General features: G+C 45.5%; 1 long non-coding RNA gene and 1 other non-coding gene across 7 annotated transcripts; both read left to right on the top strand.

Annotated features, from left to right (window-relative positions):
* LOC134482578 (uncharacterized) lies at positions 1-26,799 on the top strand. 6 transcript variants are annotated; one of them, XR_010058831.1, is made up of 5 exons: positions 1-929; positions 1,559-1,666; positions 7,555-7,633; positions 15,261-15,362; positions 18,408-26,799. It is a non-coding gene; the product is annotated as an uncharacterized LOC134482578 (long non-coding RNA). The 6 variants fall into 6 exon arrangements; XR_010058829.1 differs by having other exon boundaries at positions 10,581-15,362; XR_010058830.1 differs by having other exon boundaries at positions 15,261-26,799.
* Trnal-uaa1 (transfer RNA leucine (anticodon UAA) 1) lies at positions 850-932 on the top strand. The gene has a single exon. It is a non-coding gene; the product is annotated as a tRNA-Leu (tRNA).
* Positions 26,800-27,060: the final 261 nt, after the last annotated feature.

The following is a 27,060-nucleotide window of genomic DNA, read 5'->3' as shown; positions in this document are numbered from 1 at the left end:
GATAGGACAGCCGGGGTAAGGCTTAGCCACCAGCTCCCTGCCTGCAGCTGCAGAACACCTAGGCTGGACCCTAGGGCAGAGCCAAGGTTTTGAGTGACAGCCGAAGTAATGTAAATAAACCGCTGTCCCCCTAAATTGCCTTTTGTTGAGGATATTTTTCACAGCAACAAAAGCCAAAGTAAAAGGTGGAACAAGTTAAAGCCAGGCAAGGGGTGGCCCTCTAGGGGAGCCATAGAGGTGGCGGGAACTCCGGAAATCTTGACCTTGCATCTGAAGCGCTGCAAAGGGGATAGTGCCAACTACGACCAGGGAGGGAGATGGGGGGTTGGGCCACACTGCCCTGCCCAAACAGTTTTCTCCAGAACCTCCTTCCGGCGGTCTAAACCGCACTGATGAGGAAGGAAAGGAGCGCACGGGTGCCGGGCCCCGGGAACCCATTCGATTTAGAAGAAACACTGAGGGTGGACTTGGCGGACCCGTGCTCACACCACCCGTGGGACTCCTTCCCACGCCCGCTCCGGAGCCCAGAAGTTTGCTGTGGAGTTTGTTTGTCGCGCCCGCGCACCTACTGTGGGCAAGAAGAGCCAGCGCAGGCCCGCCCGCTCGCCGGCCCAGAGTGCTGCCCCGCGCGCCGTTCATGCAGTTCCTTCGCCACCGCCGAGAGCTCGCGGCGACGGCGAGTCGCTACGGCGGCGCGAAAACCCGGCGGCAGCCACCGAGTCTCTGTAGCCGGGCCGGGAAAGCCGGGAGCGCCGCGCGACCCGCTCAGAAGCGTCCTTGAGTAACCAAGAAAACGAGGACGACGGTGTAAGCTTTGTAGGAAGAGCAGATGTAGTAGTGCACGCCTGCACCAGGATGGCCGAGTGGTTAAGGCGTTGGACTTAAGATCCAATGGACATATGTCTGCGTGGGTTCGAACCCCACTCCTGGTAATGTGAACTTTTGTTCTTTTCCGCGGTTCCCTCAATGTTTTCAGGTCCAGATCCCTGATTTAAAACCTGTTTTCTGTAGGAAGAAATGTTTAATCCTTGTAGGGCGCCGCTACAAGCCTAGTTTCCCCGCACTGAGGCCTCAGTGTTCCCGGAAACCTGTGCACGGCAGGGGAATACAGACGGAGACCCTGCGTGGAGCTCTGCTATTGGCCAACTTTTTGCAAATGTACAGAAGGAAAAAACAAGTCCCCTTCTTCCTTTCTCGTCCTCTGTCCCCGCTCCCCACTCCCTTTTTTTCCCCCTTTCCTTTCTTTTTTTTTCTTTTTCCCCCTCCAAAGGGAACTTGTTCACATGCATTCTTTCAAAAATGTGTACCATTTGACCGTGAAGACCCGGAATTTGAAATATTTTCGATTTTTTTCTTCTACTCTTTTCTTCAAAAGTGTTTTTAATCAAAGCAATGTAAGAGCTTAAACAGATTTTTGTAGGTGTGGCTCAAGGAACTACCCCGGCCTTTTGAATAAATTGAGCGTGCGACACTGATTAAACCCCTCACTACAATCAATCGCAAAACCTAAAACTTTGATTATTAGCACTGACCACTTATTTTCATCTCTTCCTCACAGCCATTTAATTATCTGGAGTCGCAGAAAAATATTTTTTCCGAAAAGCTCGGAACTCCGTGGGAAATAGTATCAGTCTATTTAAACAGTGACACCTACTGGTAAACTGAGGTAAATGTATTTGTTTGAATAAACCTTGGGTTTTGTTTTTTTTTTTTTTTTTGTTTTTTGTTTTTTTTTTTTTCCAGTTTATATCATAAGTTTTATTCCTGATGCGGGACAGATCTTTCCATCCCTCACATGTATTACATGTCGCCATGGAAGGGCCTAGGAGCAGCTCCCATCCCCCAGGGAAGGGTGAGAAGGTACAAAATGCTCCGGAGTCAGCCCAGGAAGGTTCTGCAGTTCCTGGTTCTCTCACCCTCCCTGCTCCACAGAGGGATTCTCTCTCATCCATTCAGTTTAAAAGAAAAAAACAATCATTAACAAAACAAAACACACTAAGTATTGGGCAGGGGTGTCCTTGTCCTCAGTTGGACGTCAAGTTATGGGTCACCAGTGGGGAAGTGGGGGGAGGGGAAGGTGCCATCACTGTCCTGCTGAAGGGCTTCCTCCCTTCCTTGCTGCATCCCGTGGCAGCTGTGTGTCCCCCCCATCTGCCGGCAGCCGCACATAACTGAGCCCCGGATGAAGCGGTTCTTGACTTGATAACACGTGAGGATATTTTTCAGGGTCTGTGAGTGACACTGATGTGGGTCCGCAGAGTGGAGGGTTGGTTCCACAGATGCTCAGGTCCTTCTTGAGCTCCACGACTACATTCTTGCCCACAAGGGACTAGAAAAGGGAGGAGAAGAAAACGGTGCTGGCGCCACGCGGGGCGGCCTGGACCGCGAAGGAAGGAAGGCGGGAACTGCGACTGCGGGGAGGCAGGGCGGAGCCTGAGCGCGAGCCCACGCGGTTTTTGGTTTTTTTTTTTTTTAACGGTCTTAAGGCGATGTCAGTCACAGACAGAAAGTTGACTTCCCTCCCCCCTTCTTTAAATCTTTTTTTTTTTTTAAAGAAATCTTCCATTAAACAGAATCACTCACCACTGAAATAATTTTCATGAGCATTGCTTTAACTGTATGACGGAAACCTTTCTCTGGCTTCAGTGATCTTTGTTTCAATTTAGCATTTTCCTTTCAAATGCTGAAGAGGACTGTGAAATTAGGGGGTATGTATATCTGTGTATGTATATCTGTGTGTGTGTGTACGTATGTATGTATGTATGTATGTATGTATTGGCCGTCAGTGTTAAGACAGGCGTCATGGTCAGTTGGAAGATTCCTACACATGGAGAAAGAACGCTTTCTCCATTCTCCTCAGTAGTAAGTTAGAACCTGGGGACTTTGTTTAGCTTTCTCATTTTTTTCACTTTTATTGATTTCTTTTTTTCCTAAATACTTTCTTTTTTTAAATTTATTTATTTAATGTATATGAGTACACTGTAGCTGTCTTCAGACACACCAGAAGAGGGCATCAGATCCCATTACAGATGGTTGTGAGTCACCATGTGGTTGCTGGGAATTGAACTCAGGACCTCTGGAAGAGCAGTCGGTGCTCTTAACCACTGAGCCATCTCTCCAGCCCCCTTATTCGTTTATTTTAAATGTGTGTGCACGCTTACCTGAATGTCTATAAGTACACTCACTACATAGGTGCCTACCTACTGCGGGCCAGGGGAAGCTATGGAAGCTCTGGACCTGGAGATACAGTGTGTAAACTGCCCCGTGGGCTCTAGGAACCAAACCCAGGTCCTCTGTGGGAGCACCAAGTGCTCTTAGCTACTGATGCACCTCCTCCGCTCCATCCGGGCCGTCGTTTATTTTTAGGTACAGTTCCAATTAGTCGATAAATACATCGAATGCATGCAGTGTACCTCAGGCATGTGCTAGTTATTCAAAGGGAGTAAATCTTAATGACTCCGATTCTTAAATGTTTTCTTAGCCTATTCAGAGCACAGCATGATGTAATTCATAGTGACATTTTTTTAAACTTGTGCGTCACGTGGTTTGCTTGTGCGCATGCCTGCTAACTCCATGTTGCTTGACCAACCCCTGCCCCAGTTCCATTTCTCTTCCCATATACCGCCCTGTTTACATTCAGGCTTTATAGATATCCGTTTCCAAAGTAGATTCCACACGAGAGAGAACCTGTGGTATATGTCTTTCCCAACTGGCTTATTCCAGTTAATATGAGCTCCAGTTTAATTTTTCTTCTGAAAATGGCATAATTTTGTTCCGCGATAGGGCAGAACAAAACCCCATTGTGCATGTACACTGAGTTTTCTCTATTCACTCATGCACCGTTCAGTGCCTGGGCTGACCCCTTTCCTTAAAGGCCGGGAAAAATGCAGCTGTAAACACATCTGCACACGTATCTGTGGTTGCTGACTTAGATTTCTTTGGTACATACCCAGGAGTAGTATACTATATGGTAGTTCTGTTTTTAGGTGTGTGTGTGTGTGTGTGTGTGTGTGTGTGTGTGTGTGTGTGTGTATTTGAGACAGGATCTCTCTATGTAGTCCTGGATATTCTGGAACTTAATATATAGACCATGCTAGCGTTGAATTCACAGAGATCTGCCTGCCTCTGCCTCCCAAAGCTAAGATTAAAGGCATGGGTTACTATGCTTGGTTTTGTTTTGTTGGTTTGGGGTTTTGTTTTATTCTGTTTTTGGTTGGTCAGTTGGTTTGGTTTGGTATGGTTTTGTGTGTGTGATTTCTTTTTTTTTTTTTTTTTTTTTTTGGTTCTTTTTTTCGGAGCTGGGGACCGAACCCAGGGCCTTGCGCTTCTTAGGCAAGCGCTCTACCACTGAGCTAAATTCCCAACCCCGTGTGTGTGATTTCTTAATGGTAGCCTTTCTGAGTGGGATAAAATGGAAATCAAGAAAGTTTAACTGTAGGGATGCCACCAAAGAGACAGAGAGCACACATCTCTTCACATCTGTACAATTAGGCACAAGATTATTGTAAATCTCGCCTACGTTTAATTTCCATGAACTAAATGTCAGTGTTCATCAGAGTACTTAGAAGGAAGTTATGGTTGTTTAATCATTTAAAAGAATGGTGCAAATGAATGTCTTTAATTAAATGTCTGTGCTTTTAATTAAACACTTGGGAGGCAAAGGCAGGTGAACTTCTGTGAGTGTGAGACCAGCCTGGTCTACAGAACACATTTTAGTCAAGCTAGGGCTAGATAATGAGACCCTGGTGAAAGGAAGGAAGGAAGGAAGGAAGGAAGGAAGGAAGGAAGGAAGGAAGGAAGGACAGACATAGTAACTTAATCCTAGGCGATAGAAGGCAGTGTTGCACACAGACTAAAGTCTGCGTAGAGATTTATGAAGTGGCCTGCCCGTGTGAGCAGACTGCCCCGGGCAGTGATGATCTGGGACACAGGAAATGAGTCAATCAAGGGCTGCACCAACTGTTCTGTCAGCCCTCTCAGTCCAGGGTCAGCACTGGGTGCCCACCAGTGTGTGTGTACTGGAAACTACACCTAACAGAGTGCCTCTGGAATGCTATATACACCCGCTCTCCACACACCAAATAAATGAATGGCCTCAAATGACCGCTGGAAATAGTTCACACCTGATTCTGTTCATTGTGTCCTCAATCGTCCTCACCCGGGAAGGTGTGGTAGAAATGTGCCACAAATCCATTCTAATCAGGTTTGGTAGACACACAGACACAAAAATGACTGCTGTATTAAAGCCAGCGAGGGGCTGGAGAGATGGCTTAGTGGCCAGAAGCACCAGCTGTTCTTCCAGGGGACCCAGGATCAAGTCCCAGCTCACAACCGTTTACAACTCTTAATTCCAAGGATCTGGTGCCCTCGTACATATTTACATGTAGGCAAAATGCCAATGCACATAAAATTCTTTAAAAAAAATAATTTAACGATGGCCTGGACCTAGTGGAAGTCTATAATCCCAGCACCCAGGAGCCCGAGTTACGTAATAGATTCCAGGCCAGCCAGGCTATAGTAATGCCTGTCTCAAAGGAGGAAAAGAAGACAGCAACAGTAATAGCAACAGCGACAGCAACGTCAACTACAGAAAGGGTTGGTATTTGCCTCCTGGACCTGGAGAGATGGCTCAGTGGTTAGGAGCTGGTTTTTCTTCTAGAAGACACAGGTTCAATTCCCAGCATTCACTTGGTGGCTCACAACTGACACTCATGTACATATACCTGCATGCACACACACACACACACACACACACACACACACACACACACACACACACACACACACCATTAAAATTAAAAGTAAAAACAATTTAAAAAACATTTATCTGAGTTCTCGTCTCCCTCCTACATAAGTATACATACTTAAAGAAGTAGGCATACTTGTAAAATCCACAATTCCTACACGCCCCATAAGGCCACACAGAAATGTGATTAGCAATCACATAGCACAAGAGATTTGGGGGGAACCAGGGTTTTTTGTTTTTGGTTTGTTTTTTGTTTTTTTTTTGGTTTGGTATTTTTTGTTGCTTGGTTGGTTGGCTGGCTTTAAATAAGGTCTTACTATTTAGCCTAGGACAGCCTCAGACTCACTATATAGCCCATGCTGGTCTTGAACTCAAGGCATTCCTGTCCCCTGCTGCGGTACTGAAGAACTGGATTTGGTGTAGGACACACCAAGACCAAGTTCTCAGCACAAAGAAGACTTATTTGCCCCCAGGAACAAAGGGCAGGGGGAAAAAAAGACAAAGACAGGGAATGTGGGAAGGAAAAGGGAGCAAGGGAGAAGGAGTTTAAAAGGGCAGGGGATATTTGCCCACAGGAACAAAGAACTGTCTCAGATAGAGACAGACCATGGCCATAGGCAGATGATGCAGTTTATAAAGGGAAAGGGGGAATCTGTGTTAGGGTGAATTGGTTTGTTTTAATTGGGCATGTTAGTTAGGTCAGCCTAAAGGTGGCTTTTGACTGTTGGACCTCAGTACTTCGATAGCTGGACCTTGGCGATCAGCCCTAGGAGGAGGGAGTGGATATATAAAACCTTGGAGGCTAGCTTCAGGAATATAATCTAATGGTTTTTAGCAAAAGGGGAGAAGGCAAACCTGTCGGTTCCCTGTTTGTCATGCTCAGGCCTGTTAGGCCCCCTCACTGAGATCCCGGCCCTGCTGCCCCGGGTTCTGCTCAGCTCAACTTTAACCCTAGATCCACTTCTCCTTGGAGGGGGCTTTGGAATCATCCCCCTTAGCCAGGCTCTTTAGCTTCTCCAACACTATGTGGTCTCGCCTATAAGATCTTCCTAACAAGGGATTGGGGGGGGGGGGGATCGGGATCGGAGGGCGTGGCCTAGCAGCTGTGACGAGGGCGTGGCCTACAGAGATAGCCCGCAGATTAAAGTATCGTTGCACTTGCAGGATTTACAAATCAGTTTTTAATACAACGGCAAGGTTGCTCACGGAAACTGTACGTCGTATCTTGTATTTCCATAACAATTTCAGGGCAATAAAAAAAAATTTCATTTCAAAAACAGGACTCTTGGAGGAAGGCATGGATTGTTTTTCTGGTTTGTCTATCGAGTTTCTTGTTTCGCTTAACAGCCTTTAAATGCCTAGTTTTCCAGCAGCGGCATCTTCAAAGGCAGAATTTTGGGTAATTCCTTAAATAATTCCTTGTTTTAAAAAAATAATAAAAAACAGTAACGTTCCGAAGTCTAACTTGAAAAGAAAAGAAAAATAAACTCTGAGTTTCCAAAGACACAGTGAGTGAGTTTATTGTGTCCCCCCCCCCCCCGGGTAACACACACCCACTGAGTTAGTCACAGATAGCTACTATATTAAGGATGTTGTCCACATTTTTTAAACACTAGCAATTCTAACCCACCCAGTTCAGTTATTTGAAATGTAACCTGACCTTAATATTTTTATTCTACATAAGAAAAAATAATAAATCTATTTCACTGAGAAGATGTAAAAAAAAATTATGTAACATTCTCCTTCGAATGTGCCAAGGTGACTTTGAAGTCCGATACTATACAGGCTTTCCTTTTTTCTGTGACTAGGTGTCAAACTTAAAATCCATCGGCACACGACAAAGAACGGCCCGAAAAAAGGATCATCTCTTAGCCTGAAATAACAAGTGTAAGTAAGAGTCTATGGTTTACTGAAGAATGATACCCCTGGACTCAAATAGAACGCAAACGCCAAGAGTGTTTTATTCCGCAGAAGTCCAGCATGCTGGGGTCTCCTAAGATGTAGACAACCTAATGAGCTTGCAGGCCTGATTTAAAGCACATTAGGGGACTCTGGGGTAGGTGATCTCTATCTCCATCCATCTCTAAGGGCATTCCATTACTGGGGTGTGGGGGCTGGAAACTGTTACTGAGGAAGTTCAGGAGAAGGTAGCCTTTATCTCACTCCTTCTCATGGGACATTCCATTACCCGGGTGTGGGGGGCTGGAACTTGTTACCCGGGAGGTCTGGAAACTTGCTGAGGACCCATTGTCCTGCTTTAGGCTAGGTGGCTGGGCTGCCTAAAGCCTGAGGTGTTTTTTAAAAAACTGACTTGCCCCGGTCTTGGGCCAAAGGTCAACTTTGGTGTCCTTTCTCCCAAGCCATCCACCTCATTTATTTATGACAGGGTCTTTCGTTGGGACCTAGAGCTCACCAGGCTAGGCTGTCTAGAGCTAACGGTACAAGTAGGTGCCAGCTGGCTTCTCACGTGGGTCCTGGAGAACCCAGGGACTCATGCTGAGCTATCTCCATAGCCCAAGGCCTGGCCGGATTCTAGAGCTTTGCCCTCCCCAGATCATCTCTCATAGCCATTCCTGGTTTTACCTTAGTCCAGTTTAACAGCTACTGTCAGGTTTGAGACTTGTCTCAGTTTTAAGGGCAATACACGTCCAATCTGGCTTTGTAGTTTTTTGTTTTGTTCTTTTTTTTCCGGAGCTGAGGACCAAACCCAGGGCCTTGCACTTGCTAGGCAAGCACTCTACCACTGAGCTAAATCCCCAATCCCAACCCTCAGTTTCTAAATGACATATAAGCAAGTCCTCCTTCTCGTCCCCTTCTTCCTTCTGCTCTTCCATTTTGCCACCCTCCTCCTCCTCATGTCCACCCGCCCCACCTTTCCCCCAACCCCTCCCCCATGAGGTCTCACGGATCTTAGAGGATTTCTTCTTGTAGCTGAAGAGGACCTTGAGTCTCTGATGTTTCTGTCTTCACCTGCCCAGTACTAGGATCACAGTTCAAGCCACCTGGCTCATTTTATGGGGTTCTGGGGAAGTCAGCCCAAGGACTTAAGCGTGCTACACAAACTTGCTAGCAACTTAGCTTAAGTCCCACCTCCATAGACAGCCATTTTGGACGGTGTCTTGGGTCTTTATCTGTAGGTCCTGCTGAATTGTCAACCATGTTCTTTTTAAGAGCAAATTGTGGCTAGAATATAACTATGAAAATAAAGTACTTGTAAATAGAATATCGGCATCCCAAATACAGATCTCAGGGGCGCTTGTAGTTCAAGGGAAGTTTTAAAATGTTTTGTTAGTGCTGTTTTCATACCTTTGTATGATTGGTTTTAATTTTTTTTTTCCGGAGCTGGGGACCAAACCCAGGGCCTTGCGCTTGCTAGGCAAGTGCTCTGCCACTGAGCTAAATCCCCAACCCCGTATGATTGGTTGTGTGTGTGTGTGTGTGTGTGTGTGTATGCGCGCGCGCGCGGGTGGCATGGGGGTGTTTGCTTTTGAGACAGGATCTCTTGCCTTGTAATCAGGCTGACCTCAGATTCGTGGTTCTCCTGCCCCAGCCTCCTGAGTGCTGGGATTGTAAGAGTCTTGTACCACACCCAGTTTTAATACCTTTAATCTAGGCTCCGGAAGTTTAGAGAGGTGATGAAAGTCACTAACCCGATAAAGTCTCTTTGCTCGACAAAAGGAGGAAGAGGAGGAGCAGGGGGAGGAGCAGCAGCAGCAGGAACAGCCGCGTAGGAAGCCTCTCTCTCCTTAGCTCAGAGCCACCCTTGTCTGATTTCACAGTGTTGTGTGCAAGCATCACATTCTTGAGGTTGTGGTTGTGTGGGAAGGGCAAGTACAGAGGAAAAGGGAAGATTCTTTCTAAATAAAGGGAGATTTGGGTGGACAATCGGAGGGCACGCTCCCCACAGAGGCGTCCGAACTTGAGTGGGGGAGGCAGCCCTCTAGAGGGAACTTGGGAGTTGAGCAGTGGGAAGTAACAGAGACGTTCTGTAGGGACGATGACAGGCTGGCAGCTGTTCAGAGAAGTCTGCCCACTGAGACTGCCACTTCTGCCTAGCTCTCTGGGCTCTGTGGCTGGGGTGCTCTGCCTGCCCTGCGACCTCTGCAGAATGCGGCTGGGGAAATGCCACACACTAGCTCTCCACAAAACCTCTCTTACAAAAGGAGCATCTTTATTCTCCGTCGCCATCAAATAAATCTAGACATTTTGCCCTCCTCCCCACCCAACCTCCCCCAATTATTTAGAAAATAACAATGACCAGACTGTTGGCTGTCTGTGCCTCTCCCGTCTACCCTCCGTTTCTTCGATAGAAATCTAAGCACTTTGTGTTTGGACACAAAGCCAAGGAAGAAGGCCACCTTGCTCCACTTTTTCTTTTAGTTCTCATCAGCCGTGAGACTAGGTCCTGCTCAGTGACCAAGCAGAAGTGTTTAACAGCTTCCAAGGGAACGTCCTAGAAAGACTTTGTGCGCATGCTCTTTGCCTGTTCCTACACAGACAAGCCGGCTGGCGCTTTTAACATAAATTACACCACAAAGATAGAGGGCACAGGGAAAGTAAGTTAGGAAAAGCTTCTTCTTAAATCTTACTAGACCACAGCGCCACTCAACCTCAGCAGTCCATTCCCTGAGCATCCACGAGGACTTACACACAGGAAAAAAAATGTCTTAAGAGAGTCTTCGCTTGCAGCTTGTGAATGCTAAACACTCTACCACCGAACTAGATCCAGCTCTAGTTTTTTTAGTTTTGTTGTTGTTGTTGTTGTTGTTGTGTTGTTGTTTTTTTTAATCACGTGTCTTCTCAATTCTACTCTGAAACTGACTTGCAATTTAAGGGCACTTATCAGATCTTCAATCCAACTACCTGAATATCGACCTTGAAGAAATTTTATCAGACTGAAAATACAGCCAGCGGTACCAGCAACAAGGCATCGGGACAAAACAGACAACAGCCTGGGCATGCGTTTATCTGACAGTTTCCGAGGACACTACAAGGGACAAAACTGCAGGATATGGTCCCAGTAATGCAAAGCCCTCTCGAGATTTCCCATTCTCTGCTCTCCTCAAAGACTAAATATGCAGGAGAGGCTAGAAGGGTAGAGAGTAAGAGTCAGAGTCATGAATCACATGTGGTAATAAAAGCTAAACAAAACAAAATCACCCTCGTGCGCACACACGCGCGCACACGTACACACACACACACACACACACACACACACACACACACACACACACAAAACCCAAAACAATCGGAGAGCTGGAGATAAAGCTCAGTTGGCAAAGTACTATACCCAGCATGCACCAAGCCCTGGGTTTGATCTCTAGACCAAAACAAACAAAAAAACAGTGTGTAGTAATTCATGCTTACCATATGAGCACTTGTGTGTGTGTGTGTGTGTGTAAATATGTGCATATATCACATAATACAATACTGAGAGGACTGATTTAGCCAGAGCTCCCAGATCCAGGAACTCCCGGTCATCGAACCACTGCCTCAGGCAGCCAGTCTGAGGACTTCTGGCCTAAAGTAAGAATACGTAGCTAGAATGAGTAAGCCACTCCCTGGAAAGTCTCCAGAGCCTAACCAATTATAGAATCAGTCAGATGCCCTAGAGACAGAACTAACTTATCAAGGTAAAAGGGCACTCACCTCTCCCTGGAATTCCCCTAACTGACAATAAAGGCTGGGCCTGCAAATCCACCAGGTAACTCCATTCCCAAATGGGGAGACACCTGCATGTGGGAGATTCAGCTGAATAAACATTCTTTGCTTTTACATACTGTTTGAGTTCAGGGTCTTCCTTCAGCGATCCTTGGACCCTAACAATACCATTTAATATATATTTTATGTCATATATGTGATATAATATATATATCATATAACAAGTATATAAGCAGAAGCAAACTTACTTCTGATGACATTATCCATTATTTGTCTACTGCTTTTCATCATTGTCTTAGATTATGCTTTTCCCAATTTCTCAGTTGCTTCATTTTCTCTTATTCTTGGTTTAATCTTATTTTGCTCCTTCTGGCTCTAGGAGCAGAAGACTGATATATTTAAGTATATAAACACATACGTGTATACACTGTGTGTGTGTTAGTATGTGTGTGTGTGTGCTAGTATGTGTGTGTATGTGTGCATGTGAAAAACACTTAAACTGGCAGTCACACGGTAGGCTATGGAATCAGGTTTGTGGGCATTCCGTCGTATAGCAACTTCCTGCAAACTGAAGCATTTCACTCTGGAGAGAAACTCCTCTAAGACTTCGGAAGTTTGAAACTGAGTGTGTCCCACGTTCCTTTAATCCTAGCAGCCAGGAGGCAGAAGCAGGAGAATCTCTGGGAATCTGAGATCAGCTTGCTCTACACAGTGAGTTCCAGACCCACCAGGGCTACATAGAGAAACCCTGTCTCAAACAAACAAACAAACAAACAGACAAACACAACAAACAAACAAACAAACAGACAAAACAAACAACACAACAAACAAACAAACAAAACTACTTAGGAAGTTTTTAAAGGAGGCTTGTTAAGAGGAGAGGTAACAACTCACTAGTCTCAGGAAGAACCAGAAACTGACCATATGTACTCTGTTGCCTGCTTTTTTTTTTTCTAAACAGGATTCACAGTGTATGTGTCTGTGTGTTTATATGTCCGTGTTTGACATGATTCCTGTGAGAACAAACGTGTAGTCTACTCACTTCAGCTAGGGGATAGACAACAGACCAAAGTAATGATACCCAACATCCAGTTAGTGAACGAATGAGTTTATTAGGGTTACTCATTGAAATATGAGTACGAGATTACTTACAGTAACATGAACTTAAAGGCACGTGCATCACCAAAACGCCCAGCCCACTGTCAATCATTACACAGGAAAACTCAGCCTGCTTTTTTTTTTTTTTTTTTTTTTTTTTGAGATAGGGATTCACAACAATGCAGCCCAGGCAGGTCTGGATCTCACTATACAAAGCAAGCTGATCTTAAACTTGCAGAGATCCTCCTGCCTCTGCCTCCTGGCTGGTAGACTAAAGGGATGGGCCAGCACTCTCATTAGAACTTCCAGAGTCTTAGGTCATTTATTTGAAGCTGAGTGTAGCAGGGGACACTTGCCACCTCAGGATGGGGTGATGCAGATTGGAGGAGCAGAAGCTGAAGCTGAAGCTCATCCTTGAGGACATAGGGAGTTAGATGGCAAAACGACGACACACAGACAAAAGTAAGTCATTTATTCAGGCTGGAAAGGTAACTCAGTTGCATAGAATTGCTAGGCATGCTCGAGCTCTAGGTCTTAGTTAAGAGGCCAAGAAGCGATCAAATCCCAGTCTGAAAGAGAAAGCTGGTAAGTGGGAGTCTTACCAGAGTCCTGACAGCCATCTAAGGGAAAAAAGGAACCACAAATAGCCACCACTAGCTTGAAGGTTCGAGTTGGCCTTGAGGCCATAGCAATCAAAGCAAGGGCTTGGCTGCACTCTTACCAGGTGGGGAAGTCCGGAAAATGAGACAGAAAAAGTAGCCTGAGAAACGGAGCTACTCTTATGGTGGTAAGGGATGGGGCGTTAAAATCAAGATGGATGTTTAGATCTTGGGAAACTTACAGTCTTTACCCCTCATTCCCATTTATAATCTCTATATTTATTTCCACTTTGTTAGAACTTGGTGTTTGTACATTTCTTTAATCATAAAGAAATGGTTTCTTCTTTTTTTTTCAAGTTCCCAATCTTTTTTTTGACATTTTTTTTCTTTTATTGTATTTTTTATTTGCATTTCAAATGTTATCCTCTCTCCTGATTTCTCCTCCAGAAACCTGATATCTCCCCCTGATTCTATGAGGATGCTCCACCACTCACCACCCACTCCCTCCTACCTCCCCACCCTGACATTCCCCTACACTGGTGCATCGAGCCTTGATAGGACCGAGGTCCTCTCCTCCCATTGATGCCAGACAAGGCCATCCTCTGCTACATATGCAGCTGGAGTCATAGGTACATCCCTGTGTTCTCTTGGGATGGTGGTTTAGTCCCTGTGAACTCTGGGGAGTCTGGTTGGTTGATATTGTTGTTGTTGTTCTTTTGGGGTTGCAAACCTCTTCAGCTACTTCAGTCCTTTCTCTAACTCCTCCACTGGAGACCCCGTTCTCAGTCCAATGGTTGGCTATGAGCATCCACCTCTGTATTTGTCATGCTCTGGCAGAGCCTCCCAGGAGACAGCTATATCAGGCTCCTGTCAGCATTCACTTCTTGGCATCCACAATATTGTCTGGGTTTGTGTCTGTATATGGAATGGATCCCCAGGTGGGGCAGGCTGTGGATGGCCTTTCCTTCAGTCTCTGCTCCACACTTTGTCTCCATATTTCCTCCCATGAGTATTTCTGTTCCCCTTTCTAAGAAGGACTGAAGTATCCACACTTGGGTCTTTCTTCTTTTTGAGCCTCATGTGGTCTGTGAATTGTATCTTGGGTATTCTGAGCCTTTGTACTAATATCCACTTATGACTTCTTCTTTTGATTTGTTTGCAGGTCCCTGGGCGATCACTTGCTAAATATAGTTAGTTTACCATTTTATCTACTATCCACACACAAAGATGAATCACTGTAATTATTTATTCTCTTGAGAAGGAACAGGAGGTGTGCATGTCAAAGTAATATGCACCTTTAATCCACCCGAACGATAAACTGGAGAATAGATGCTGAGAACCCTTAACTATGGCTCAGATTTCCAGAGTCTCCCAATTGTAGGAGATAATTTAGGTTTGTGGGATGTATTGAGAAGATTTTATTAGTTTGTTTGGGTTTTTTTTTTTGAGACACGTGTGTGTGTATGTGTGTGTGTGTGTGTGTGTGTGTGTGTGAGAGAGAGAGAGAGATCTGTATTGAATTTCAGCTGTCAATTCTGAAGGCTGGTCAATTCTTCAATGTTCTCCAAAATGAGCAGAAAGCTAGAGGGTTTGAATTTATACAAGTTTCTGAGATCAGGCTATAGACGCCTTTCTTACATTGCCTTGATTCCTTTTCTAGAGGCCTGTTTGTTTGTTTGCTTGTTTAGCAATTTCCTTAATTAGAAGTACAAACACTAATGCTCTTCCCTTCTATTCACTGAAATATAAGGGGATGGGGGTTGTGCTAAACTTGTTTTCTATTCTACTATGAGGCAGAACACAATATTTTCTGAATCTTCCCCTATCAGGTAGATGGATTTGAAAAATGGTCACATAAGGAGCTTGGACTGACGTTATGGACAGAGCAGGCAGAAACCCAATGCTATTTTTATTCAGGGAATGCGCCAGACCAAGGTGGAACACAGCCGTCTGCGGTGGTCAAGTCATGCTTCCGAGTACCTTTATTCCTCTGTGGTAGGAGTTTCTTGGTTCGTCATTATGGAGCACCTCACGAGCTCTTGCGGGAAGTCTTGGTTGGTCAGAATATCTTAGGATAATCTTCCCTGCTTAACCATTCTTTCTTATTTATTTTGATTTTGATTTTGATTTTTATTATTTTTTTTTTTTTGGAACAGCCCTGGATGTCCTGAAACTCTCTTTGTAGACCAAGCTGACTTCAAACTCAGAGATCTGGCTCCTTCTGTGCTGTATGTCCATGAATCCAGCAAGACATTCTGGTTTTTTTTTTTTAAAGATGTATTTATGTGAGTTCACTGTGGCTGCCTTCAGGCACACCCAAAGAGGGCATCAGATCCCATTACAGATGGTTGTGAGCCACCATGTGGTTGCTGGGAATTGAACTCAGAACCTCTGGAAGAGCAGTCAGTGCTCTTAACCACTGAGCCATCTCTCCAGCCCCCTCTGTTTTTTTTTTTAATATTTATTTACTTATGTTTATGACCACACTGTCCTTCCAATCACAGATGGTTGTGAGCCACCATGTGGTTGCTGGGAATTGAACTTATGACCTTTGGAAGAGCAGTGCTCTTAACCACTGAGCCATCTCTCCAGCCCCCACTGTAACACATTCTGGCAAACTATTGAACCTAACAAAAGTAGCCCAAGTTCCCAAATTTGTAGGCAGATTGTCAGCTGTGCAGGTGGCCTGGTGAGTCCTCACTTGTAGCCGGCATCTGAAGTGAGAGCCATGTAACCGGGACTGCTCCTTACACTTATGGAGTCTGACGTAACCTGCAGGTGGCTAGCGTCAGAGCTGAACTGCATATATTGTAGCTGCCAAGGGCCAGAACCACTCTTCCAGCATAAAGCGGTTGAGAACAGCACGAGAGTGACTGTACCAGATAGTTTTACGTCACCTTGACACAAGCTAAAGTCATCTGATAGGAGAAAACCATGCTTCCATATGATCAGGCTATAGACAGTACTGTAGGACATTTTCTTAGTGACTGATGGGAGAGGGTCCAGCCCATTATGGGTGCTTCCAACCCTGGGTTGGTAGTCCTGGGTTTGATAAGAAAGCAGACTAGGCAATCCCTGAAGAGCAAGTCAGTAAGCAGCACTCCTCCATGGCCTCTGCATCAGCTTCTACCTGCAGGTGCCTGTCCGGCTTGAATTCCTGTCCTGACTTCCTAGCATGATAAACAGTGGTGTGGAAGTGTAAGCTGAATCAACCCTTTCCTCCCCAAGTTGCTTTAAGAGTCACGGTGTTGCATCACAGCAGTGATAACCCTAACTAGTGCCAGAATCAATAGCTTCATCCAGGTGAGGTCAGGGCTCACCTTGGTATCACCGGAGCAAGGGAGTTAGGGTAGGAGCTGGGAGCAGGCAGCAACGAAGCCTGGGGCTTGGTGTGCAAATCCTCAGAGAATGACATTGAGACATTGTTGCTCATGCTCAAATAAACATTCCCCACTATGCCCCGAAACAAGACTTGGGTACAGAGCCAGGCGCTCCTGCTAACATCACCATCACCAAATCACTGGAAGGAAGTCTCCTGGCAACTAACCAGAGTGTCATGGAGTCATCTGGCGCTACAATTATTATTGGTACATCTAGATGGATCTAAGGCCGGAGATTTTGTACAAGGAGTAAAGAACTTAAATTCTCCCCGTGGATCGCTTCTTAAATAAAATATGCTGAGCTCACCATAATCTCAATACCGTCTGGTACTTTGGATTTCTTGATAATGAAATATGAATGAGAAATGCTTTACAGCACCGGGCTGTCTGCACAAGGGTGAGCAGCTTGGCTGGCTTCCAAGCAGTCTCCCAAGCTGATACTGTCTTTCCTAGCTTCTGGGTGGGTAAATCCCAATTCGCTACTGTTTCAGAATTCAGCTAGGTGAACCTTAGCGGTCTGAAGGATATAAACCAGAATGTGTGCTTATTAAAATGTAGCATACTGGGACAGGAAAGATGGCTCAGCGATGGATAGCACTCGTTGCTCCTGCAGAGGACCAGGGTTCAATGCTCAGCATTCACAAGGTGGCTCACATCCATCTGTGATTCTGGTTCCTGGGGCTCCAGTGCTGCCTTCTAACCACTGTGGGCACCAACCATGACCATCATACATATACATACATGCAGGCAAAACAGTTATAATACAAAATAAAAATTAAAAAATATATACACATATGTACATACTCATACATATACACATACATATATGCATAATGCACACACAGTTCTGTTCACAGGTTAGCAGGCAGCGGCAGCTTGATCCACTCCAAAAACGCGTTATGGATACCCAGCAGTCCAGTTTGGTAGAGTCAGGATAGCAAACATGAATCAGTGGCACTTACGGTGGCAGTGATGGCACTGCCTAGCAGAGACAGCCAGGCCTCTGGACAATCAGCAGGAGGGACCAAGAGGAACATCAGGAGAAGTTCTCCTCTGTACCCCTCTTGGGGAAGTGAAAGTGGGAGATCCATAAGTATTACATGGCTAGCTCTATAACCAAGCCAAGCTCAGCCTCCGTCACTGTCAGTCAGACCCTACTTACACCCTCCAAACATCACATGTCCTCCAAGGGTCTGGCCTCAGTCTGCCTCAGCTGACGTCACTCGGCCAATCAGCCTGAGTCCGAGGGAGTGGCCAGACACTGCAGCACACCACCAGAACTTTTTAGATGTGTTTCTTTCTACGAAATCCATTGCAGCTCAACTATGCAATGTAAGGTGGACCAATACATGCATTGTTAACGAAGACTCCTTCATCACGTGTCCTTTCACGTGCTTGCTTTAGCAGACAACTTTTCACCTGTGTCTGCTTCAGAGAAACATTTCTTCACAAGTCTGCCTTAATCTTTCACTTGTGTTCACTTCAGCTCAATGTTCCTTCAAGTGTTTGCCCCAGCAAAACACCATCCAACCAACTTTCCAAAGAACCCATAAGTTTCCACTTCACACACACTTACACCCACATACGCCATACACACACAATCACGTACATATATAGACACACTCACACACGCATACATCACACACAGACATATACACACATATTACATGTAAGGCACACACATGCGCATGCACACATACACATGCATATACATGCACATGTGTGTACACACAAACATATATATGGGCACATGCACACAAAACTTCCTGGTTCATCGTGGTCATTTGGATCCATTCTACCTCTGATGAGTCACCTGAAACCCTTCTGGGAGTCAGAAAACAGAGTATCACCACAGGCCATCACATTTCCAGACAGACTGGACTGTTAAGAATGTCAACATCTTGACTTCAAATCTGTTTCCAGGACCTTCCTAACACGGATTCCAGTCCATCTCCATGGAGCCCAACACAACACAGGTAATCACTCTCACAACACAGTTTCTTTGCTATTTGAAGAGACATCTCTTTAGTCCCTACCCTGCCCCTTTAAAATACCACCTCTCCAGGAACAAGTGCCCCCAGGACTGTTCTTCAAGCTGAATCTCTTTAAGGCTTGCCTTCAGCACAGCCCTGCCCGCACTCACTACTCCAGACTTTTCCGTATTGTTAGAACCCCTCATAAACCATGTGAATTTGTGGAAGTTCAGCCTAAGCTTAGCCTGCCCAGATAAAAACTTCAGCAGGAGCTCCAGGAAAGACATTGGAGTTCACAGAGATCTCAGGCGTCAGGGTTCACTGTCCTCCTCATTCCTCAGCTTCATGTTCTTTTTTTTTTTTTTTTTTTTTTTTTTCGGAGCTGGGGACCGAACCCAGGGCCTTGTGCTTCCTAGGTAAGCACTCTACCACTGAGCTAAATCCCCAGCCCCCTCAGCTTCATGTTCTTATAAGGGTCTATATCCCAGGCAGGCTTTTCTCTTCTAATAGCAAGCTGAGAGAATTTTAGCCTTATACCACACACTTCAGTTTAGCAGAAAACAGAGGAAATCTGGTCACCAAAGGAGGATGTGGTGGCTTGAATAGGTTTGACCCCCTTAGACTCGTTGTTTGAATGCTTGGGCCATAGGGAGTGGCACTATTAGGGGGTGTGGCCTTGCTGGAGTAGGTGTGGCTTTGTTGGAGGAAGTGTGTCACTGTGGAGGGGGGATTTGAGGTCTCTTGCATACTTAGATTACACGCAGTGTGGAACAGAGTCCTTTCTGCTCCTTATGGAACAAGATGTAGAACTCTTAGCTCTTTCCCTAGCACCATGCCTGCCTGGATGCTGCCATGCCTCCCACCATGATGATAATGGACTGAACCTCTGAAACTGTAAGCCAGCCTCAATTAAATGTTTGCCTTTATAAGAGTTGCCTTGGTTGTAGTGCCTTCACAGTAGTAGAAACCCAAACTAAGACAAAAGGGGACACACTCACTGGCCAGGAGTCAAGAATAAACTCTCAGAAATACACAGACTTGGGTGGGGAGAGCTGGTGTCCAGGAGGAAAGTAGGTTAAAAAATGTCACATGGTGATGTCCACACATGGTCTTAGTACCTCAGGTGTATTGTGACCAGGGACACAGCTGTCTCCATCTTTGCTATGAGCTTCATTGGTAAACATGGAATGGAGAAAGGGATGGGGGAAGGAAGAAAGGGAGGGAAGGACAAAGAGAGGTAGGAAGAATTCTCCAGGTTTTAAAATGGATGTATTTATTTATTACATATAAGTACATTGTAGCTGTCTTCAGACGCACCAGAAGAGGGCATCAGATCCCATTACGGATGGTTGTGAGCCACCATGTGGTTGCTGGGATTTGAACTCAGGACCTCTGGAAGAGCAGTCAGTGCTCTTAACCGCTGAGCCATCTGAATCCTCCATCCTTGGTAACAGCTCCAGAGGCTGTCACAGCCTAGGACTCCCTCTGCTAGCAGCTGATGCTTGGTGGATGTGCAGAGTGCCTTCCACTCAAATAAAGCCTTATTCCTCAATTTCCAAACCATAGCATATAGTAAGGAGAAGGAGAGGAGGAGGAGGAGGGGAAGGAGTCACTGGCCTAGTATCAGGTACTCTGAGAGAAAGCATGCCATGGCAGGGAAGCTGGCAGCAAAACAGGAGCAAAGTGGTAGCTATAATTCAAAATGCAGAGCAGAGGTGTCACAAGAAGATGAACACAGTTCCCACTTTCAAACCTAATATAGAACTACAGCAATCAGGACAGAGGGGAATTGATACGAGAAGACACAGAAATCAATGGGAAACACCGAGAGCCCAGAAATAAACAGTGTAGTCATGGCCAATTGATTTTTGAAAAAAAAGGGGCCAAGGTAACTCAATGTGAATTGCCTTTGAAACAAATGGTGTCGGAGCAATTAGATGCCTACACATAAAAAAATATGAATTTACATCCTTCCCTCCTCCCGTATGCGAAGATGAAGATGAGGAATACAGGAAGACATAATGCCTGGCCCATTGAAGAGTAAATTAGAAACCAGCAAAATTACCCATCACAGGCTAGGTGTGTAGTTCCATGGGCAGAGCCCTAGCCTCAAATGCAAGGGTTTATTTGTTTGGTAATACATGCCTATAATCTCAGTAATGGAGAGGTAGAGACGGGAGAATCAGAAGTTCAAGGTCATCCCCAGCTACATATTTGACTTATTCCCCAAAACAGCAGCAGCAGCAGCAGCAGCAGCAGCAGCAGCAGCAGCAGCAGCAGCAGCAACGATGACAAATTATCTTCACAACTTCGAAAGACAACCATTTAGGAATAAGGGGAAAAAAAACCCACAGGATGGGGGGAAATATTTGAAAAGCGTACACCTAGCAAACAGCTAGAGCTTCTGTAGAAGAGAGCAAACAGTGAAAGGCAATGCAGTTTTAGAAATGGGGGAAAGGATGTGAAGATGGGAAATCTTGTCACTTCTTAGGAAAACAAGAATGAAAGCCATAACGTGGCACTTCTTGATAACTACTAGCATGATGATGATGATGGTGATGGTGGTGATGATGATGATATTGTTGGCGACAATGACGATGATGGTGACAATGATGGTGGTGATGATAGTGATGATGGTTATGATGATGATGATGTTGACAATGGTGATGATGATCGTGATGATGATGATGATGATGATGATGACGATGAGATGGTGGTGGTGGTGGTGGTGATGATGATGATGGCGGCAATGACGATGATGGTGACGAGGACGGTAGTAACGCTAAAGTCAGACAGTGGTGCCTGAGAGAAGGCTCAGAGGTTAAGAGCAACAGCTGCTTTTCCTGAGGACCAGGGTTTGATTCCCAGCACTGCATGGTCAATTGTGATGATTTACAACTCCAGGGGATCCCACAGCCTCTTCTGGCCTCTGTGGGCACTGCATGCATGTGGTACATAAAGATGCCTCCAGGCAAAATATCCAAACAAGTTTCTAAAAGTCAGCAGTAAACATGGGCGGTGGTGTGGAAGAAACTGCCATGTTCAGACGCTGCTGGTGGGAACACAAGTGGTGCAGCTGGTCGTAAGGAATCTGGAAGTTTCTTTAGAAATTAAACAGAGATCTACCCCACAGGAAAGCAATTTCACTTCAGGATGTGTACAGAGAGGAAGGTAGGACCTTTGCTTACAAACACAGATGCACACAAATGCTTGTGGGTGTCATTGTTCCTGATCATGAAGAATTGGTCACGGTCTAGTCCTACGTTAAATGTCAAATGGAGAGGCAAATGGGCTACATTCACATAAACAGACGAGGATCCTACAGAAAATTGGAGGGGGTGAGAAATTACCAGTACATAAGCCCCATTCGTGAGAAATGCTGGGAGAAAGAAGCCAGACTCGAAAGGCCAAATACCGTACGATTCCATTTTAAACGAAATGCCAGAAAGCAGCTAGGCTGTGTGCGCGGAAAGTGGATCAGTTGTTGCCTGGAGCTGGTGGCTGGAAAAGGCGTGAAGGATCAATTGGTATTGATAGGAATGTCCTGACGATGAATTGTGGAAATGTTTTCACAGCTCTGTATGTTTAGTAACAGCCACTGAACCGAATGCCTTAAATAGATGGATGGTCTGTAAACTTACCCACCCCCTTCTTAAATACTACCCACCCCACAGCCACCCCGAGACAAACACTGCCTGGTTTACAGTTCTTGCTTCTCCCTGCTTGAAGGACACACCTAGATGCTAACTTTATTTAAATGCTTAAATGCTTAAATGCTTTCTTTATTTAAAGAAGATGCAGCTATGATCCAACGATGGGGTACAATTATCAACAATTTTTATACCTTTTTTCACATTTTAAAATGAGCAGTAACTGGATGTGGTGGCGTGGACCTGTATTTCCAGTGACTGAGGGGGATGAGGCAGAAGAACTGTTCATTGAAGACTTGGGCTGGCTACAGAATGAGTTCAAAGCCGTCTTGACAACACTCATTTGTGCGTGCGCACACACACACACACACACACACACACACACACACACACACACACGAGAGGACGCTAAGGTTTAATGGTAGGGCAGTGTTGGCACGCACACCTTTAATCCCAGAACTTAGGAGGCAGAGGCATGGGGATCTCTGAGTTGAGGCCAGCCTGGTCTACAGAGTGAGTTCCAGGACAGCCAGAGCTACGCAGAGATAACCCGTCTCAGAAAACCAAAGGGAGAAAAAAGTTCGGTGTTAGTCTCGGCACTCGCTCAGCATGTGCGAGGTCAAAATTAATAAATGTACTCTTGAGTCTAAAGAAAACAAAACCCACAGTTTCTCCAGTTCCCACTGGGAGCTGGTGATTCACTTAGTAGGTAGAATGCTGGCCTAAGTATACATGAGGTCGTGGGTTTGATTCCCGACTCCCCAGCTACGGTGCACATAGCAAATCCAGCGTTCCAGGTGTGGAAGCAGGAAGACTGTGTTTAAGGCATCGTTGGCTACATAGGAAGTTTGAGACCAACCTGGGCTACATGAAACCCTGTCTCAAGGGGGTGGGGGGAGTAGTTGACGATATAACAGCATCGGATGGACTTATTTCATAAGAAAGTCCCAGAAGGGCTACAGCTGAATTAAAAGGAAAATAATCTTTTAAAATTGTCGTTGTTGTTGATGATGCTGGTGATGGAAACTGGATCTCTCCGTGTAGCTCTGGCTATCCTAGAACTTGCTGTGTAAGCGAGGCTGCCCTTGAAACTCACAGGATTCTCTCTGCTTCTGCCTGCTGACCACTAGGGTTAAAGGCAGGCACCACCAGGCCCAGTGGACATTGTTTTTCATTTTAAAATTACTGTTATGGTTTGTATATGCTTAGCCCAGGGAGTGGCACTGCTGGGAGGTGTGGCCTTGTTGGAATATGTGCATCGCTAAGGGCATGGGCTTAAGACCCTCACCCTAGGGCTTGGGGATTTAGCTCAGTGGTAGAGCGCTTGCCTAGCAAGCTCAAGGCCCTGGGTTCGGTCCCCAGCTCCGAAAAAAAAAGAAGAGAAAAAAAAATACCCTCACCCTATCTGCCTGAAAACAAGTCTTCCACTAGCAGCCTTCAGATGTAGATGTAGAACTCAGTTCTGGCTGCATCGTTCCTGCCTGGATGCCGCCATGCTCCCACCGTCAAAAGACTGAACCTCTGAACCTGTAATCCAGCCCAAATAAATGTTGTGTTTTATAAGAGTTACCTTAGTCATGGTGTCTGTTCGAATTTAGTAAAACCCTAAGACAATTACATTTACTTATTTGTTTAGGAGGTAAGTGTGCCTTGGCACAAGTGTATAGGTACGAGGACAACCTCCTGGCGAGGGTGGGGGTTAGAATCTTTTTCACTCTGTGGGTCATAGGTATTGAACTCTGGTCATCAGGCTTGGTGGCAAGCCCCTTTACGAGATAAGCCATCTGACTGGTCCTCCCAGCCAATTTTTAAAGCATTATGCCATGCCTGTGTACAGTTACAAACATCTATTATGCGAGGCCCACAGTTGGGCCATGGATACCACAACTGCCTTTTAACCCTTTCATAACTCACTCCCATGGAGAATGGCGCCCACGGGTCAATTAAGGCACTTGGCTGGCAGCACTGGGCTTTTTCCTAGCTAGGCAAAAATGGCAAAGGTAGGGGTGTGTGTGTGTGTGTGTGTGTGTGTTGAATATGCGAGAATATCAGAGACTTACAACTACCAACCATTACAAGACCTTTCTCTCAGTCAACTAAACAGCTTCAAATTTCCGGGAATCAAGCATTTAGCTTGAGGTAGTTGCTTTTCAAAGATAGTCCCGAGAGCTCGTAGACCGACTAAAGCATCATCTGTACCTTCTGGAAATTTCTCTTGTGGGGCACTTGGCATCTGTACATAAGATGAGTAGACGGAACTGAAATGTAGTTACTGTGTTACAACGAACTCCCTGACAGCCAAGGGGAACCCAAGATGTCTTCTCAACCCATTCACTGGAAAGTCTGACTCAGAAAATGTGGGGTGTGTGCGCCTGCGCGCATGTGCTTACTGAAGCCACACCCTCAAGCCTTCTAAGGGAACCGGTAGGAATGCTCCTTCATTCCGAAAACAATCGGTTCATTATAAAACAAACACAAAGGCAGGTAAGACAAAGTTGTCTTTAAGAGCAGCGGCAGGAGGTCCTTATTCCAAAATGTTTGGATGTTGCTGAGTTTCTCCCGGGCTCGACTCATGAACATCTGATGCCTGAGAGTCCTGATTCATTAAAAATGTTCAGGCTTCCTCCCACTGCCCCCTTTCATCTACTGTCTGTATCCTAAGGATTTTTCCACAAGCACGCTTGAAATTTTCCCGAGTGGACAGATTATTCCTCTCAGAGTTCATGTATGTTTGTCCAGCGCCATCTTTTTTTTTTTTTTTTCTTTTCCTCTAATTTTGAGCCCCTGCTGTGGGACTTTTGAGTTTCTCTCTTGGGTGGCCAATAAGTTTTGGCTTCTGGCTGGAATATCCTAGAATAACCGCCGTTTAAAAGTCTCCTCGTGCTGAAGTTTTCAGGGCCTCCCATGACTGAGGCCATTCTGTAGCTACAGAGACCAAGAAGAGAAGAGGGATGTATGAGCTGAATGCTGTTCAACAATTCTCATCACTTCAAACACTGTTAACCCTGGACTGGGATGCTGGCCCAGCAGGTAAGACCTAAGTTCAGCTCCTAGCATATGTGTATGTGTGTGTGTGTGTGTGTGTGTGTGTGTGTGTGTGTGTGTGTGTGTGAGTGAGTGTGTGTGTGTGTGTGTGCATGCGTGCATGTGTGTGTGTGTGTGTGTGTATATACACACACGCGCTCCTGAGCATGCGCGCTCCCTGCAGCTCGCTGCAGGTGCGCTTGAATAAGTACGCATGTGTGCTTGAATAAGAATGGCCGTCCTAGGTTCTTATATTTGAATACTTAGTCCCCAGTTGATGGAACGGCTTCGGAAGGATTAGAAAGTGTCCATTTGTTGGAAGAGTTATGTTACTAAGGACCAGGCTTTGACTTTTCAAAAGCCCATGCCATTTCCAGTTAGCTCACTCTGCCTCGAGCTTGTTGATCCAATGTAAGCTCTCAGCTATTGCCCCAGAGCTGTGCTCCCTACCATGATGGTTACAGAATCAAACCCTCTAGAACGGTGAGCCACTTCCTTTTATAAGTTGCCTTGTCGTGATGTTTTGTCCCAGCAACAGAAAGTTAACTAAGACACATACGCATTTCTAAAACAATGAAAAGGAATCTTCAAAATAAGGAAGCTTAGTTCTCTGCTCATAGAAGCATGGCAGTGAGTAGCATCTGAAGACATGATGGTCAGAAGCAGGATTAGGCGTTTCAGACTCAGCAAGTCCCTGATGATGCTGATGCCGTTCCTCCCGGGTTGGAGGTAAGGTTGGGAGGCAGGCACAGGCTAGAGTCTTGTCCAAATCAGCCTGAAGGTACGACTTCATATTTTATGCATACTCACAGAATTTTTTCCGTTAACAACCAACCTTCGGAGGTCTGTCCCAGGAGGAACCTGTCAGGTCCAGAGCCACCTCCAAATTCTGGTTCCTAGTCACTTATTCAGCTCACCTGACCACATTCCTTTACTCTTCCGCTCGTTCGTGTTCCTCTCTCCTGACAAGTATTCGGTGAATATATCCAGTGTTTAATGCTGGTATAGATGTCTAAATAAAAAAATGAGGAAATAAACAGGAGCAAGAATTAAGGTTTGCAATCCATGGGGGTGGGGGGAAAAACCCCACAGTGCTATGAGGGGAAGGAATAAGGAAGTGGGGAATGGTTTGTGCCGAGGTAATCCAGGATGCTTCCTAAGGCTAGGTTGATGTTCACATCCACACTACTTTTCACTGTGCCCCGTGTTTGGGGGAATACGTTGCCTATGATCAGGTAGCTTCTTTTGATACTGAGTACTTAGCTTCAACAATGAGCTTGACAGCGTCTAGAATCACCTGAGAGATGTGCTCAGAGGCACGGTTGGGTCATCTTATTACTTCATTGATGTGGGAACACCTATCTTAACTGCAGGCAAGACCTGAGCTGCGTCAGTGGAGAAAGAAAGCGGAGGACCCTGGCATGAATTCACCCTTCTCTTCTGATGTCTCTTCCCGATATGTGCTCACAGATTTCGAGCAGCTACCTCGGCATTCCATGATTTTACTTCAGCACCGTGACAAACCTTAAGCTAGAACTATAGCTAGAGTTAAGTGTCTCTGTGTCACATGTGAGCATAGATGATTCGTTTCTACACGGCACCTTGAATTGGGTAGCAACACCGGCAAATGATGTTATTATCTCTATATTATAGACTGAAAAAACTGAAACCCACCCGAGGCAGGGGTGGGGGTGGGGATGGGGGTGGGGGGCTGTATGCTTTGTAACCTAACCAAAGTTACCCATCACAGCAAGGGGAGTGCTGAGGGTCAAGGCAGGCATTAAAATTATAATTTCATTTTGTGAATATTTTTAAGGTTTTTTTAATATTATTATTTTGGTCTTACTTTTTTTTTCCAAGTACTTTGTAGCCGTCAGAGAAGATGTCTGGTTTCAGATGCTGGCCAAGGGACCGAGGTATGTATTTTAT

This window comes from Rattus norvegicus, chromosome 1 (genome assembly GCF_036323735.1).
Source record: "Rattus norvegicus strain BN/NHsdMcwi chromosome 1, GRCr8, whole genome shotgun sequence".
In the NCBI taxonomy this organism is placed as follows: Eukaryota; Metazoa; Chordata; class Mammalia; order Rodentia; family Muridae; genus Rattus; species Rattus norvegicus.
This window is presented reverse-complemented; position numbering and strand designations above follow the sequence as displayed.